A 17,737-nucleotide genomic window follows, 5' to 3' on the forward strand; every position below is an offset into this window, starting at 1 on the left:
AATTATTTTTACCTGTGAAAGGATGTATTTGAAATTATTTCTGTAGCTATTGAAATACTATCTTACTTAGTTTTCGGTTTAGTAATGAACTCAGCTATAAAGGAGTCTTGGTTGTGTGTTTGATGAAATAGAACACTAAATTCATCGAAGTAAGTATTCTGATTTGTTGAACTTCCTCTTGCCTTTACAGTTTCCTTTAAAGGTTTGAAATGCCAGGGTACTGTGTGAAGAACAGGTGGTTGTCGTTTTATCTTGTTTTTCAGTTCAGTTCAGTCGCTCAGTCGTGTCAGACTCTGCAGCCCCATGGACTGCAACATGCCAGGCCTCCCTGTCCATCACCAACTCCCAGAGTTTATTCATACTCATGCCCATTGAGTCGGTGATGCCATCCAGCATCTCATCCTCTGTTGTCCCCTTCTCCTCCCACCTTCAGTCTTTCCCAGCATCAAGGGCTTTTTGCAGTGACTCAGTTTGTTGCATCAGATGGCCAAAGGATTGGAGTTTCAGCTTCAGCATCAGTCCTTCCAGTGAACATTCAGGACTGATTTCCTTTAGGATGGACTGATTGGATCTCCTTGCAGTCCAAGGGACTCTCAAGAGTCTTCTCCAATACCACAGTTCAAAAGCATCAATTCTTTGGCACTCAGCTTTCTTTAGAGTCCAACTCTCACATCCATACATGACTACTGGAAAAACCATAGCCTTGACTAGACAGACCTTTGTTGGCAAAGTAATGTCTTTGCTTTTTAATATGCTATCTAGGTTGGTCATAACTTTTCTTCCAAGGAGTAAGCGTCTTTTAATTTCATGCTGCAGTCACCATCTGCAGTGATTCTGAAGCCTCCAAAAATAAAGTCTGACACTGTTTCCACTGTTTCTCCATCTATTTCCCATTAAGTGATGGGACCAGATGCCATGATCTTTGTTTTCTGAATGTTGAGCTTTAAGCCAACTTTTTCACTCTCCTCTTTCACTTTCAAGAGGCTCTTTAGTTCTTCTTCACTTCGTGCCATAAGGGTGATGTCATCTGCATATCTGAGGTTACTGATATTTCTCCTGGCAATCTTGATTCCAGCTTGTGCTTTATCCAGCTCAGCATTTCTCATGATGTACTCTGCGTATAAGTTAAATAAGCAGGGTGACAATATACAGCCTTGTTGTACTCCTTTTCCTATTTGGAACCAGTCTGTTGTTCCATGTCCAGTTCTAACTGTTGCTTCCTGACCTGCATACAGGTTTCTCAAGAGGCAGGTCAGGTGGTCTGGTATTCCCATCTCTTTTAGAATTTTCCACAGTTTATTGTGATCCACACAGTCAAAGGCTTTGGCATAGTCAATAAAGCAGAAATAGATGTTTTTCTGGAACTCTCTTGCTTTTTTGATGATCCAGCGGATGTTGGCAATTTGATCTCTGGTTCCTCTGCCTTTTCTAAAACAAGCTTGAACACCTGGAAGTTTATGGTCATGTATTGCTGAAGCCTGGCTTGGAGAATTTTGAGCATTACTTTACTAGTGTGTGGAATGAGTGCAATTGTGCGGTAGTTTGAGCATTCTTTGGCATTGCTTTTCTTTGGTATTGGAATGAAAGCTGACCTTTTCCAGTCCTATGGCCACTGCTCAGTTTTCCAGATTTGCTCACATATTGAGTGCAGCACTTTCACAGCATCATCTTTCAGGATTTGAAACAGCCCCACTGGAATTCCGTCACCTCCACTAGCTTTGTTCGTAGTGGTGCTTCCTAAGGCCCACTTGACTTCACTTTCCAAGATGTCTGGCTCTAGGTGAGTGATCACACCATCATGGTTTTGTGGGTCATTAAGATCTTTTTTGTACAGTTCTTCTGTGTATTCTTGCCACCTCTTCTTAATATCTTCTGCTTCTGTTAGGTCCATACCATTTCTGTCCTTTATTGAGCTCATCTTTGCATGAAATGTTCCCTTGGTATCTCTAATTTTCTTGAAGAGATCTCTAGTCTTCCCCATTCTATTGTTTTCCTCTATTTCTTTGCATTGATCACTGCGGAAGGCTCTCTTATCTTTCCTTGCTATTCTTTGGAACTCTGCATTCACATGGGTATATCTTTACTATTCTCCTCTGCTTTTTTCTTCTTTTCACAGCTATTTGTAAGGCCTCCTCAGACAGCCATTTTGCATTTTGCCTTTCTTTTTCTTGGGGATGGTCTTGATCCCTGTCTCCTGTACAATGTCACGTGCCTCCATCCATAGTTCATCAGGCACTCTATCTATCAGATCTAGTCCCTTAAATCTATTTCTCACTTCCACTGTGTAATTGTAATGGATTTGATTTAGGTCATACCTGAATGGTGGTGTGGTTTTCCCTACTTTCTTCAATTTAAGTCTGAATTTGGCAATAAGGAGTTCATGATCTGAGCCACAGTCAGCTCCCAGTCTTGTTTTTGCTGACTTTACAGAGCTTCTCCATCTTTGGCTGCAAAGAATATAATCAGTCTGATTGATTGATATATTGATCTGATATCTGATATAATCAATCGCCACTGCAGCACTGCACAGCTGCCGCTCTGTCTTACTTTTACTTTTGTTATTTAGTGGCTGTCTTGCAGGCTGGAAAGGAGTCAATACTGAGACTCGAAAGTTAAGCGGCAGAGCGACCGCCTGGACTCTGCAGTCCATGGAAAGTGATCAGGTTGGCCTGAGCTGCGCCAAGGGTGCTGAAGGTGGGCGGGGAGACTCAGAGATGGAGCCAGCGCTGAGGAGGCACCAGCCCAGCAGCCTCCGTCCTCCTGCCGGGGTCCTGACCTGGAGCAGAGTAGGGGCCTGGATGGCCCCTGTTCTCACTTAGAGTTGGGTCAGAACTCCCGAACCCAGGGCTGTCATTGGAAACAGACATTTGAGAATCTTGCTGCCTTTGGTTAATGATAACGTAATTGATTGTTGATTGTATAAACCAGTGTCTTATTCTTTGATTAGTTATGTTGAATGCACAATTGAGGGAAAAAGACACTTGCATATTTGCAGTGAGATGGACTGAGCGTCCCTCTGAACCCGGAGTGAGCAGGCCCAGGACACCGACGGCTAGAGCGTCACAGGGTCAGCTGACGTTCGGTTGGACTTTCCATTGTTAATCCTGCTTTTGGTTTTTATAACCTCTGGTTAAACATTCTTTCCGGTGAACAATTTGTATACAGATCTTCGTGTGGGAACACATATCCTATGACCCACTTACAGTCCTCTTTAAACAGTCAGATGAACGTTAAGGGCTTTTAAAATGAAGTCAGATTTTATGTTTTAAGATATTTCAAAATATTTATTCTCTGGGGACCAGCCACTGAAAATTGTTTTATTCATTCCTGGAGGGGCTCCGCTCAGAATAGCTACTAAGCGCTGATGACACACTTTAAAAAAATAGAAAATGTAATGACTCAGTTAAACGGCTTTGAATGTGTCTTAAGAAGTGGTTAGAATGAATAAAGAATTTGTATCATTTAAAATTTAAACTTTAGATTCCACTGATTTAAGAAAAAGAAGGGGTGAGTGTCATTGTTTTGTGTTTACTAAAATTACTTGATCCATATTGCCGTCACAGTACAAACAGACGTGTTAATTTGTTAAGAGCACAGTGCTCTATTAGTCCGGGTTCTCCAGAGAAACCGAACCAAGGATATGTATATAAACACGCACTCAAGTTATACCTTTCTATGTCCGTGTGGTTACCTTAATATGTAGCCTGCCACGTATCTAGCTCTGTACCCACTCACACACACATACAGATGCACACGTGTAGAGAGAGCCGTCGTGAGGAATCGGCTGGTGTGGTCACGGAGGCTTGGGTGCCCCGGGTCTGCCATCTGCAAGCTGGATACCCAGAGGAACTGGCGGTGGTGGTGTCGTATCCGAGGCCGGAGGCTCCTGAACCAGCAGCATGGGTGCTGCGAGTGGGCGGGCGAGTCTGCAGGCCTGAGGACCCCGCGTGCGGCGGGGCGGTCCCGGCCGGGCCGGGGCGCAGGCTCTGTAGCTCTGGGACGCCCTCCTCTCCCCGCCTGTCTGTCCTCCGCGGGCCTGGAAGGGTGGGCGATGCTCCCCCGCACTGGGGGCCGGTGTGCGTGTGGGCGGACAGGTGGCTTAACTGCGTGCTCCGACTCCAGCCTCCGCCAGAAACTCTCTCCCGGATGCTCAGAAATCATGTCCAACCGAAGACCCAGGCAGCTGTGACCCAGTCAACCCGACACATAAAATGCACCATTCCCAGCACCACCAATAATTCTTTCCTACGCGCTATTTCCGAAAGTGCTTGTCCCCTGCTTGACTCGGATGAATCCAGAAGACAGTGTTCTGATGAGAATATTACCGTAGCACCAAGTTTTCTTCTGGAGATGCATACAAGATACCCAGCGACGCCCTCGCGCACCCCCAGTGCTGAGGACTGCCGTCCAAATCCACCACGCGACCCCGGAGTGGAGGCGGGTTCCGGGCGGTCTCTGGAGGTTTCTGTCCGCTGCGGCAGACGTGGCAGACTCGCAAGACCCGTCCGAATTTCAGCATGCCTCAGTCTTCCTACGTCCACTCACTGAAACTTTCTCAAAAGGCGAGCAAGCCCACTTGAACTGTCAGAGATGAGGAGTTTTTATGCCGTTAGTTTTCTTTAAGGCTTTTTGAATGACTTAGGCTTTAATAAAACCTGTGTTTATTGAGTATGCTGTTTTCTGGAATGCTAGAATTAAACTAACAAGTTTTCTAAATGAATAATTATCACTATAATTATACTTTTAGAGATTCAGCATTTTTTTTTTCTGAAAGTGTTTTGTTTTCTTTCTTCCTACCATTTATTAGAAGATTGGCCCAAGAAAAGAAGAATGGTTTCTTTTTTTAAATTTTGTTTTCTTTCCAGCAAGTGGGAGTTGTCAGAATATTGACTTTTCTAAATCAGTAGAAAGTTTTTGCTGTGTTTTCTATTAGGTAAACAGTAAAGGGACAGTCATGAATTTTTTTTTTTTTATTTAAACAATATTTACTTGGTTGCACTGGCTCAATTTGGGCAGATAGGATCTTCGCTCTTCAGTGTGGCGTGTGGAATCTTTAGTTGTGGCCTGTGAAGTCTTAGTTGTGGCATATGGGATCTAGTTCCCAGCCAGAGGTCGAACCTGGGCCCCTCAGTTGGGAGTGGGAAGTCTTGGCCACTGGATCACCGGGGAGGTCCCAGCCATAAATTTTATGTAGTATTTTGTTTTGGGCTTCCCTGGTGGCTCAGATGGGAAAGAATCTGCCTGCAATGCAGGAGACTCGGGTTCAATCCCTGGGTCGGGAAGATCTCCTGGAGGAGGGCATGGTTACCCACTCCAGTATTCTTGCCTGGAGAATCCCATGGACAGAGGAGCCTGGTGGGCTACAGTCCGTGGGGTCACAAAGAGTCAGATATGGCTGAGCAACTAACATGCATGCATACAGTGCTTTTTAGGCTTAGGGGGGTGTGGTGCCTTTGATATTATTTTATTTGGTGTATCCCTTAGTATCTTTTCTATTTTTAACGTGTTTAGAAACAAGTCGTAACAGACATCAAGTTTAACAGAGATTACTTCTGTTTTAACTCAGTGGATTCAGTTCAGTTGCTCAGTAGTGTCTGACTCTTTGCAACCCCATGAATCGCAGCACGCCAGGCCTCCCTGTCCATCACCATCTCCCGGAAGTCACTCAGACTCATAGCATCTCAGCCATCTCATCCTCGGTCGTCCCCTTCTCCTCCTGCCCCCAATCCCTCCCAGCATCAGTCTTTTCCAGTGAGTCAACTCGTTGCATCAGGTGGCCAAAGTACTGGAGCTTCAGCTTTAGCATCATTCCTTCCAAAGAAATCCCAGGCCTGATCTCCTTCAGAATGGACTGGTTGGATCTCCTTGCAGTCTAAGGGACTCTCAAGACTCTTCTCCAACACCACAGTTCAAAAGCATCAATTCTTTGGTGCTCAGCCTTCTTCACAGTCCAACTCTCACATCCATACTTGACCACAGGAAAAACCATAGCCTTGACTAGATGGACGTTAGTCGGCAAAGTAATGTCTCTGTTTTTGAATATGCTATCTAGGTTGGTCATAACTTTTCTTCCAAGGAGTAAGCGTCTTTTAGTTTCATGGCTGCAGTCACCATCTGCAGTGATTTTGGAGCCCCCAAAAATAAAGTCTGACACTGTTTCCACATCTATTTCCCATGACGTGATGGGACCAGATGCCATGATCTTAGTTTTCTGAATGTTAAACTCATTAAATGTTGAGTTGTTGCGATTCCTAGTTTTTAGGTTGTAACTCTTGTGGTCTGTGATGTACAGACTATGGTTTATTGTATGTTATTTTATTAATCTGTGGGGTTTTAGTGGAAGAGGGTTGTATCTCCATTGTGGTAGGGGGGGAGTAGCAGAAGTGAGTCCTGCCAGAATTAACCCTGTGGGGCAGCCACACAATAGTTCAGTCTGCGGTGGTGGTGCTTACTTGTACCCGACTCTTAGTGACCCCATGGACCCTGCCCGGCTCCTCTGTCCATGGGTTTCTCCAGGCAAGAACACTGGAGGGTATTGCCATTTCCTTCTCCAGGGGATCTTCCCGACCCAGAGATCGAACCCGTGTCTCCTGCATTGGCAGGTGGTTCTTTATCACTGAGCCACCAGGGAAGTTCGGTTTTAACTTTAGTATAAATGTAATAGGTCTGTATCCTGTTTTATCTCATTGATTGACTTTATTCCTTTGATAAACCCAGAGTATGTAGTGGAGTGCTTAGTGGAGTGGGTAGGCTCCAAGGTTACCGGAGAGGGTTTCAGATTAAAAGGGCCAGCGTAGTATTTCCCAGGTACTGGATGTTCACTGAGCCAAAGTGTGACAGACATGTGCTTTAGCTCAGGGGTGGGCAGACTATGGCCTGTGGCCAAATGTGGCCCCAGCTGGTTGTCCTGAATGAGGTTACATGAGAACACTGCCCCCTCTTGCTTGGTGGATGGTCCGTGGCAGCTTTGCTATCAGGGTTCAGTGACTGATACCAGCTTGTGAACCTGGACATGTTTGCTTTCTGGCCCTTCGCTGAACAAGGGTGCCAGTCCCTGCTTTAGATCATCAGACTTAAGTGACTGAATTCCTTCACAGAATCCTTCATTAGTATGCTATGAAATTGGCCGCCCCTGGAAAAAAAAGCCTCTGTCTTTCTTGTTCAGTCGCTCAGTCATGCCCGACTCTTTGCGACCCCATGGACTGCAGCACGCTAGGCCTCCCTGTCCATCACCATCTCCAGGAGTTCACTCAGACTCATGTCCGTCGCGTCAGTGACGCCATCCAGCCATCTCGTCCTCTGTTGTCCCCTTCTCCTGCCTTCGGTTTTGGGCACGGCTTTTTTATGCTTCCGTCTCTCCTGTGTCTGAATCTCACCCTGTTGATGCTCTGCTGGGAGAGGGCAAGTGGCCCTGGCAGGCACGGTGTCTGCTCGGGGCTGTGTGCGCCTTGAGGAAGTAGCAGGCCTGGGTGGTGCACCTGCCCTCCTGGGCCACCGACAGGGAACGTGGGAAGGTCACCCTGAAGCTTCGTTTCAGAGTGCAGCAGAGACTAGACTGGTGTGAGGCCCTGCCGGTTGGGAGTCATCAGCCTGGGAGAGCCCTTTGTTCAGCAGGGCTTTTAATAACCCGTGTGGCAGTGCAGAGAACAGCGTGGTTTAGCTTCAGCCCGGAGCTGAAATGTCACGTCTGAGGACACCTGGTTACAATCATCCGTCTCAGGCCTCTGGGCTGCTGACTCTCCCTGGCTGAATGTGGAAAGTCAGAGGTGCTTGCGCCAGGCCTCCTTCCAGACCAGAAATAGCTCAGGCGTGGCCTCAGCAGCGCTGCGGTCCGCGTCGGCTGCCCCAGCACACGCAGGAGCCGGGTGTTCACACGCATCAGTTTTCCTGCTCAGGTTCTGGTGTCCTCGGGAGCACGAACCAACGCGGCCTCCACCTCTGTTCACTCGGAGGGCTGCCTGGGCGCCCCGGGAGCCTGGCGTTCCCCTGCCAGTCTCAGGGAAGGTGCCGAAATCTGTGTGGAGGCTCCATGCTCAGGAAGGTGTGACCTTGAGCTGGACGCCGATGATGGTCACACCTCTGGAGCGCGGTGTGCACTCCTTGCCCCCCACCTTCCCTGGCACCTGCTCACCAGGGGTCTCACTGGAATAGCCTCCCAGGCAGTCTCCGCTGGGAATGTCTCGCTGGGATGGTTCCACCAGGCTGGTCTGGCCGGGAGTCTTGGGGGCCTGGGTGGTGGAGGGGAGCACTATTCTCCCCAGTCTCCCTCCTAGCTAATGTCACTCTCTCGTCAGGAGGGAAGAGGGTGAAGGAAAAAAACAGAAACAAAAATTTGTTGCGAAAAGATCTTGCAGCTGCTTCTGGTTTTGAGCTAGACTCGGCACATTTGAACCACAAGTGCTTTTAGAATAAAATTATATGAAGTTTGCACGCATTCACACATTGCATTTATAATCATTTCTCTCCCCGCCATTGATTTCCAAAGTCCATTTAGGCTCTCAGAGATGGTAATCCTTGTGTGAAATTGAAGAGGAGAGTGAAAAAGTTGGCTTAAAGCTCAACATTCAGAAAACTAAGATCATGGCATCTGGTTCCATCACTTCATGGGAAATAGATGGGGAAACAGTGGAAACAGTGTCAGACTCTCTTTTTTGGGGCTTCAGAATCACTGCAGATGGTGACTGCAGCCATGAAATTAAAAGACACTTACTCCTTGGAAGAAAAGTTATGACCTACCTAGGCAGCATATTGAAAAGCAGAGACATTACTTTGCCAACAGAAGTCCATCTAGTCAAGGCTATGGTTTTTCCAGTGGTCATGTATGGATGTGAGAGTTGGACTGTGAAGAAGGCTGAGCGCCGAAGAATTGATGCTTTTGAACTGTGGTGTTGGAGAAGACTCTTGAGAGTCCCTTGGACTGCAAGGAGATCCAACCAGTCCATTCTGAAGGAGATCAGCCCTGGGATTTCTTTGGAAGGAATGATGCTAAAGCTGAAGCTCCAGTACTTTGGCCACCTGATGTGAAGAGTTGACTCATTGGAAAAGACTCTGATGCTGGGAGGGATTGGGGGCAGGAGGAGAAGGGGATGACAGAGGATGAGATGGCTGGATGGTATCACCGACTCGATGGCTTTCAGTCTGAGTGAACTCCGGGAGTTGGTGGTGGACAGGGGGGCCCAACGTGCTGCGATTCATGGGGTCGCAAAGAGTTGGACACGACTGAGCGACTGAACTGAACTGAACTGAATTGAAATAGATGGCGCGGTGCGCGCCCGCATCCACGCTGGAGCACCTGCGGGTCAGCTTATTGCGGTTCATGTTTGTCCGGGGCTGCGCCTCATGAGCCTGGTTTCTGGAGCCATGATCCTGGGGCGTCAGTTGCTCTCATGGTTATTTTGGGGGGCACATGTGTTGCGTGATACAAAGAGAGTAAAAACTTGGCATCTTCGAACAGAAACAGTTGACTGGGAGTGAAGGTCTCCCCAGCGTGACCCAAGTCCAGCTCCTCCTGCGCTGGAGGAGGTTGGAGAAGCCACACAGGACACCCCAGCACTCGGGGACCTCGCTGCCCAGGGGCAGCAGAAGGGTGTGCCGTGCTTCCGTCTCCGCCGAGAATGGGGTTCCTGTTCGCTTGGCCACTCGTGCTGTGCTTCTGAGCCCGAGAGCCCTGTCCGGGGAGTGGGGACCACAGTGAGGGCCGCTGAGGACTGCGGCCCCCGTTCCCGGAACACTTCCCCATCAGGACAGGCCTGCAGCTGAAAGGATGGGAGGGCCGCCCGCACCCCACCCCTGGGTCCGGGAAAAGCAGCATTGGTGCAGCCTAGACCAGGCCTCGCTGCCGCGCTGGCCTCCCTTCTTCCCGCGCCTCCCTCCTCCTTGTTCTTCCCTCTCTCCTGATTTCCTTCCCCGAGCCTTTCTTTCTCAGAGGTCCGCTCCAGGAATGCAGCGGTGGGTGCACCCTGGCGATCCATCCAGGGCTCAAGAGAGGAGCGCACGTCTTAGCCCTGACCGGTCGCTGCGCTGAACCCACAGAAAGGAAGATGCATGATGGCTCTTAGGCTCAACAGCTTAGACATACTTACTTATTATTTTAAAAATCAAACTCAGATTTTCATTTGTAAGTATGGTCTGACATGACTCTTCCAAACATTGTAATTTAGGGAATTAGATCCTAATACATGGTTTTGAAACCAATGGATGATCCGTTTAGATCTGTTTTAAATAGGGAGGGGGAAGACATTCAGAAGAGACTTCTGTGTGTGCTGAGAGGTGTTTATGTTCCTTCTAATTTTACTTAAAAAAGGCAAACATACAATAATAACATGTTAACAACAGAAATCCACCTGAGAGAGTCTGGAGCTCCTACTGGGGTCACTCTACCCTGCCCCGTCCGCCACCCCCACCTCCCTCCCCTCCCCAGATCACTGGTCAGTGTCCTGGAATAACCACACCACCCCCCACCCCCCTTTTCTTTCTGTTTGGGTCCAATTTAGACTCACACAGAGGAGCGTGAGCCGCCTGTCTGCCGTGTCTGACGCAGCCCGGTTGGTGGGCCCGGCCTGCGGGGCAGGTTTGGTGGCCAGAGAGCTGGTCACCCCAGCTGCAGTGATGCCCTGGACACCAGGGCAAAGTGGGACATAGCCTGTTAGGTTCTAACACCGTGTAGTTCACAAACCAAGTCGTGCACCGTCCTCCTCTGTGTACCTTTTATGTATATTGTTCAGTGGAGAGATGCAGGTCCCACTCCAGACTGATCGGCTGGAATCAGGGGCCGGGAATCAGGGCGGTGGGCCAGACAGCTGAACAGCACCAACAGCACAGACCTGGTAGCCAGCCACGGCTGAGAACTGATTCACAGGCTGCATTCAGGACTGGTTCTGTTCAGAACGGGCTGTTAGAAAGTAAGTCTCATTTAGGTTTAAGCAACTCTTTGCTGCATCAATGCATAATTAAGAAGTGAAGGTAATGTGTTTACTCACAACCTACACTGCACATTTTCTGACTTGGTCTTATGTATCCTTGAGCACCGTCTTGGGTTTGAATTAATCCAGCCTCTACTGAATGGTGGTGTGTGGAGCCTGTTGCTTATTAGATTTGCTGAACTAGGGAAAAAGTAGCAAGTAAGAAGATGACTTACTGGAGTATTTCTTTTTCTTTAGAGACATTGCTTTGTTTTTTTTTTTTTTAATGTTAGCAGTATGAAACAGCAAAGATCCTAGGAAGAAGAAACTTAATTTTTTTCAGGTTTGATATATTTATTCAGAGGGTGAGTCAACTGGAATGAAGCGTTTTTTAGCATTATGAAATCGGTGTCAGAAAACCTTTTTCCTTGCAGTTCTATTACAGTTTTATAATCCTGAAGAGTTTCTTTCATCTGGAGGTTCTCATGCACTCAGGTGTTTTGCGTGATCTCCGATGTGATCAGCAGTAAAGACTGCGGTGCAGTGGTAGCTGTGATCATAAACCTCTGACATCATATTTTATAATGGATTTAGGAGAGAGGAGGAGGAAGGGAAGGGGGTAAAAATTTGAGGACTGACTTAGTTAGGGATGTGTGTTATCTTATTTTACAAAGACACAATTTTGGACTTGCTGAAAACAAACCAGAAAATTATCCTAGATAATATATTTGAAGACATTCACTTTTTGGCATTTTTGAATTCTAATAGCATGCTCTACTGTCTTTTGCAGTTGAAGGTTAAAAATGTAACTTTAGTATCAGAATTAAATAATAAGGTAGAGTCAAAGTATTCGGTCACAGACAGCTTGTTTTCATTAAATTCATTGGGAAGTGACTTCTAGTAAACCCAGCAACACTGATTTCAGTAACTCAGTGGCTGTGAGAAGTGATTAGTTGGCTGACGTGTGCTCATTACGTTTTTGGTTCTTTGGTCCCTTGATTAATCTCAGGATTCTGTTTCATGTGCTACAGAGTTTGTATATAAAATGCTTCTGTCTCACACATGGATGTATATTAGGGACGAAGATAAGATCAATCCAGCAGGTGTCACAAGAACCATAATGAAAACGTTGGCCCTGATTATCTCAACCTTTGTTTTGTTACTTTTCAGTGATTCTTTACCAAAAAACAACGTTAAAATGATTTTTCAGTGGACACTTCTCTGCCTTCTCGTGTCGAACCCTTCTTTTCAGATGTTTTAGGGAGCATGTTTGAAGTGTAGCAGTGGCTCTGAAAAGATTTAGTTCAGAGAAGGACATATTTACCGAGTGTACTGAACTTTTCTTCTTTTCACTTTCTTGAAAAAAAGTTCTCCGTCAATTACTCCACATGCAGAGAGTTCACATTTCACTACTCAAACGCGTCTCTGGCGGGCTGTGTTCCGCCTTTTTCCATATTTCACTCCTATTGACTAGTCAGCAAGCCTATGCATTTTATAGGAGTAGGAATAGGAATTCATAAACAAACTGTCCTCATACTGGGCTCAGTTGTTCAGTGTGAAAATACAGCACTTACATTCTTTCACACCCTATTATCTATTTTATTTTAGGCCAGTTCTGAGTCATTGAATAATCACGGGACAGTAATGTCTGCCTTTCCAGAAAAGCGAAAGGTTCAACACATTTCTCAGTTTGCCATCATTTTTATTAGAAATTCTATCTCTTATTTCCTTGTTTCCCACATGATGACTTGACAGAAATACAAATCCTGTAGGCAAATACGATACCCTGTCTTTTACGATGATCTCCCTAGAGTAAACAAAGAATGAATGAGGAAGGAGCCACTCACTGAGACCGCAGGGAGTTGTGCGGAACGCAGACTGATAGCAGGTACTGTTCGTTTTCTTACTTCTCAGCATACCAGATAAAGACCTTCTGTCTTGCAAGCAGCTTTATTAAAATCTTAACGTTACCCAGGTAATCTCTTTGCTAGATATTTACCTGTGTGAAGTGAAAACTTAGTGTGAACTGGTACGCAGATGTTTACAATGGCTTTATTTGTAACTTCCCAGAACTGGAAAACAAGACACATGTCCTTTACTTATAGAATGGATAAGCAAACAGAAAGACTGAGCAGACTGCGTGCAGCGGCACAGATGCGTCTCAGGGACACTGGGCTGAGCAGAGGAGGCCCAGCTCAGAGGACTGTGCTCCGGGTGGCTCCATCCGCACGCTCTCCTGGTAAAGGGAAAAGGAAGGCACAGAATACAGATGAGCGGTTGCCAGGAACGGGGGGCGCGCTTGACTGTGAAGGGGCACAGAGAATTGTATGGGCCGACAGACCTTCTCATTTTGTTTCTGGTGGCAGTTAATAAGGCTAAATTTGTCAAAATGTATGAAAATCTTACAGGAAAATGGAAATTTTCCTGTATATAAATTATACTACAATAAAAAAAGTGCTTACATAAGTTTTAGACAAGATATATAGACTAGCAAGGTAAAGATAGTGTTAATTTGTACCTTTCTCTTTCCCAGACATTCTAAGAGGAACCTCAAAGCGCTTTATCTCCACGTAGCCTTCTGTTCATGCGGCGGTTTTCACGTGTTCAGCCCTACTGTCACTTTTATCTGTTGGCTCATGCCGATAACACTTACTTAAATGTCTGCCAAATGTCTGCCGTCGCATTTATGATTGCTTCCTGCGTCTTCTGCCTTCTCTCCGAGAGAGCTTTCATTCTGTCTGTTCCGTGCTGGTTTTTGTCTGTGTGGTCTTGTTTGCTAGAGTGTCTGATTATTTTTTGTTACCTGTCTGAAATTATATGTTTAAGATTGATAGTAGAAGTGATTTGAAGCCTGAGTAATCTCTTTCTCCAGGGTATGTTTCCAGGTGTTTCTGCCAGGTGCCTGGGGGTTTAGCTCTGTGTGTGTGCCTGCGTGCTTAGTCGCTCAGTCATGTCCGGCTCTGCGACCCCATGGACTGTCGCCCACCAGGCTCCTCTGTCCATGGGATTCTCCAGGCAAGAGTACTGGAGTGGGTGGCCATTCCCTCCTCCAGGGGATCTTCCTGACCCTGGGATCGAACCCCTGTCTCCCGAATTACAGGCAGATTCTTTACCCCTGAGCCGCCTGGGAAGCCCATTCTCTCAGAGATGACCTCAGTCCAGTTTCGGGAGATGTAATGCCCTGAAGGTCATCCCAGCCCACTGGTGGGGGTGTTGCCAAGGCCTGGTGGGGAGCTGTGGACTGCACTGTTGCTCTTGTCCGCGGGGGTGGGGAGTGCTCTGCAGCCCCAGTGCTCAGTGGGGAGTGCCCAGATAGTAGACCCCCATCTCTGGGTTTTCCTCCACCCTTCAGGTACTGGTCCTTTAACTCTTCCCTGTTTCCAAACTGTGATGCTTTATAGTAGATTAAAAAGCATTTGTATAACTAACTGTCCTCCTGGGGGTAGGGGGTTGTCTGAATTGTCCTTTTGCCATTATGGAAGTGGAGTTTGCCTGTATTATTTTTTATACCCATACATGTAATTCAAATATGCTTTAAAAAAGAGAACAACAACTGTTGAGATACTTCTGTAACTTGCTATTTTTGATTTAATATATTATGAATTAATATTAGAATTATAGATGACTATCTATTCACTGTATGTTTAATTCCGTGCCGGGTATCGAGGGGGTGCAGTGACATATAGAATAGACAATTTCCTACCCTCATCTGGCTGATACTTTGGTGAGATAGTTAGCTTACACAAGTGCATGATTATCTGATTGTCAGTGATAAAAACAGTATACTTTGAGTACACCTAACACGGAAATTCGGAGAAGGCAATGGCACCCCACTCCAGCACTCTTGCCTGGAAAATCCCGTGGACGGAGGAGCCTGGTGGGCCACAGTCCATGGGGTCGCTAAGAGTTGGACACGACTGAGCGACTTCACTTTCACTTTTCACTTTCATGCATTGGAGAAGGAAATGGCCACTCACTCCAGTGTTCTTGCCTGGAGAATCCCAGGGGCGGGGGAGCCTCGTGGGCTGCCGTCTGTGGGGTCGCACAGAGTCGGACACGACTGAATCGACTTAGCAGCAGCAGCAGCAGCAGCAGCAGCAACAGCAACATGGAAGTTGTCTCTGAATCTTGCTTTTTCGTTTCACATTGTATTGGGTACATCTTTAACTATCATTGCAATTTTTATAAACGTTTGGTCAGTCTAGGGTTCCATTTTCTGTATTTACTATAATTTATTGAGACATTTTCTTATTGTTGGACCATTATGTTGTTCATAGTTTTCCTTTTTGAGAAATGTCTTTTAATATACATTCTTGTATGTAATCCAGAATTCAGTCACTGATTTATTTCTTTAGGACTGAGTTGTGGGATTAAGAGTACTGAGTAACAGGGTATGAATGATTATTAATGTTTATTTCTGTTTTGCTTTCTAGAAAGGTTATTACATATATGTAAGCATTACATGTAATTTAAAAATATGTGTCATTTTGAAAGGTTAGCAATTGCATACTTTGTCATTGTTTAAATTTGTATTTCTTTATCAGTAATATTCAACATGTTTTGTATTTATTTCTAATGTCATTTCTTTGTGCCTATAAACTATACACAATGTTAAGATAGGACATTCTGCTTTATGCATGAAACCGTAGTGTTCGATTTAAAACTAGAATTAGATCTTCTACTTTTTTTTCCTCAGTGCTATTATTTTATTATTTATACTTGGATTGCAATTTTTAACTTGCCTTTGTTGAGAATACTTTTTTAAAAGTTCTGTAATGAGTAGCAGGAAATAACTTCTGAAGTCTTCAGTAAAATGAAAAGTATATGTTAGTTGGAGAAGGAACCATATAATTGATCATTGTTTATCTTAAATCTCTCTTCAGATTGCTGCTACATAGTTTAATATTTAGGATTTTGTACTTGGTCTACATTGGTTGCAGAGAACCTGGGTAGTATGATGAAACTGTCAAAATATGTGTGTGGAAACAGAAGGAGAAAGATTTGTAATGAACAGAACCAATACATATCCATTATTATGATTTGGATTTACTAAAGCTTTAAGTTAGAAATTGAAAGATTGCAAGATTGACTGGCCTTTATGTCTTCATTGTTAGGTAATTTTTGTTGCAGAATGAAGGAAATATTTTTCTTTAGCTCAGCATTCTTTAACTATAATTACCTTTTTAAAATTTAATGGCTAGTTAGGTTTTTTGACCAACATCATGATCACAAGTAAAATTCACTAAATGATTTTCTTACAAATATATATTTAAGTCTCATCTTTTTATATTCTATTACATATGTTTCAGTACTATATTTTACAGTTGACAAAAAGTCAGGTTTGTGTTTTGAAATGTATGATTTTTAAGTCAGTATCTGTAAAAATTAAAAAATTTTAAAGGTGAAATTCATTGAGGATGTCTGCAGATAATAAAGATTCTCATTTTGTTGAAGATTTTGTCTAAGGTGAATATATTAACTGAAGGTATTTATTTCAAGTATTATGCAGAAAAAAGTATATAGTTAGCATGATTTAATTTCCTTTTAACTGTCTCAGGGCTTTGTATTTAACACATTTATTAAAATACGGGAACTAGGAAAGGTATTGTTTTCACTTAGGGAATGGTGCTGTAGGTGTTTCAGTGTTTAAATTAAGATGGCCATATCATACTGTGTCCCTGAGGGCTGTATTATTTATTATTTATTATATATATAGTATTTTGATTTTTAATAATTTTCTTACCAGGGTCATGTGAATTACAAAATTTCAGTTCACTGGCAGACACAACTGCATAAAAATAGTTTGTCACTCAGCTTTTATATCTTGAGATTCAGATTCCTAATTTTGTAGTTTTCTTTTCTGCAAAATACGTGACTACACACAAGAATATGGGAAGATTGTTTTACTTTAATGTGTACTGAGGTTGTGGATCTACATGAAAATATTTGTAGTATTTAAACATCTATTTATGATAGAAACTCTCAACAAAGTTGGTATAGAGGAAATACACCTCAACATAATAAAAGCCATAATGACAGCCCAAAGCTTCCTTCATACTCAGTGATGAGAATCTGAAAGCTTTTCCTCTGAGATCAGGGATAAGATAATGCCCACTCTACCCACTTCTATTTAGCACAATATTGGAAATGCTAGGCACTGCCATCAGACCCAGGAAAAGAAATACAAGCACCCAGACTGGAAGGGAAGAAGCAATAGGTTACATGATATTGTATATAAAAAACCCTAAAATTCTCCACCCCAAAATTATTAGAACTAATAAATGAATTCAGTAAGGTTGTGGGATACAAGGTTAATATCCAGAAGTTTATTGCATTTCTGTGCACTAATAATGAAACTATCTTTAGAAAGAGAAATCATGAAAATCCATGTACAACGCCATCAAAAAGAACAAAATACTTAGGAATAAATTTAAGCAGGTGAGAGACCTATACTTTGAAAAGTATAAAATATTGATGAAAAAAATGGAAGATGATACAAATAGATGGGAAGATATACCATATTCATGAGTTGGAAGAATTAATATTGTTAAAATGTCCATACTACCCAAAGCAATATACAGATCTAATTCAATTCCTATTCAAAATACCCATGACACTTTTCACAGAATTAGAACAAATGATTTTAAAATTAGTGTGGAACCACAACAAAAACTGGGATAAATAAAACAGACATTAATGCTATTAAAACAAGATTTGGTATTACTATACTACCTAAAGTTGGCTTCCCTGGTTGATCAGACTGCAAAGAATCTGCCTGCCAATGCAGGAGACCCAGCTTTGATCCTTGGGTCTGGAAGATCCCCCTGGAGAAGGGA

Source organism: Capricornis sumatraensis, chromosome 14, assembly GCF_032405125.1.
Source record: "Capricornis sumatraensis isolate serow.1 chromosome 14, serow.2, whole genome shotgun sequence".
NCBI lineage: Eukaryota > Metazoa > Chordata > Mammalia > Artiodactyla > Bovidae > Capricornis > Capricornis sumatraensis.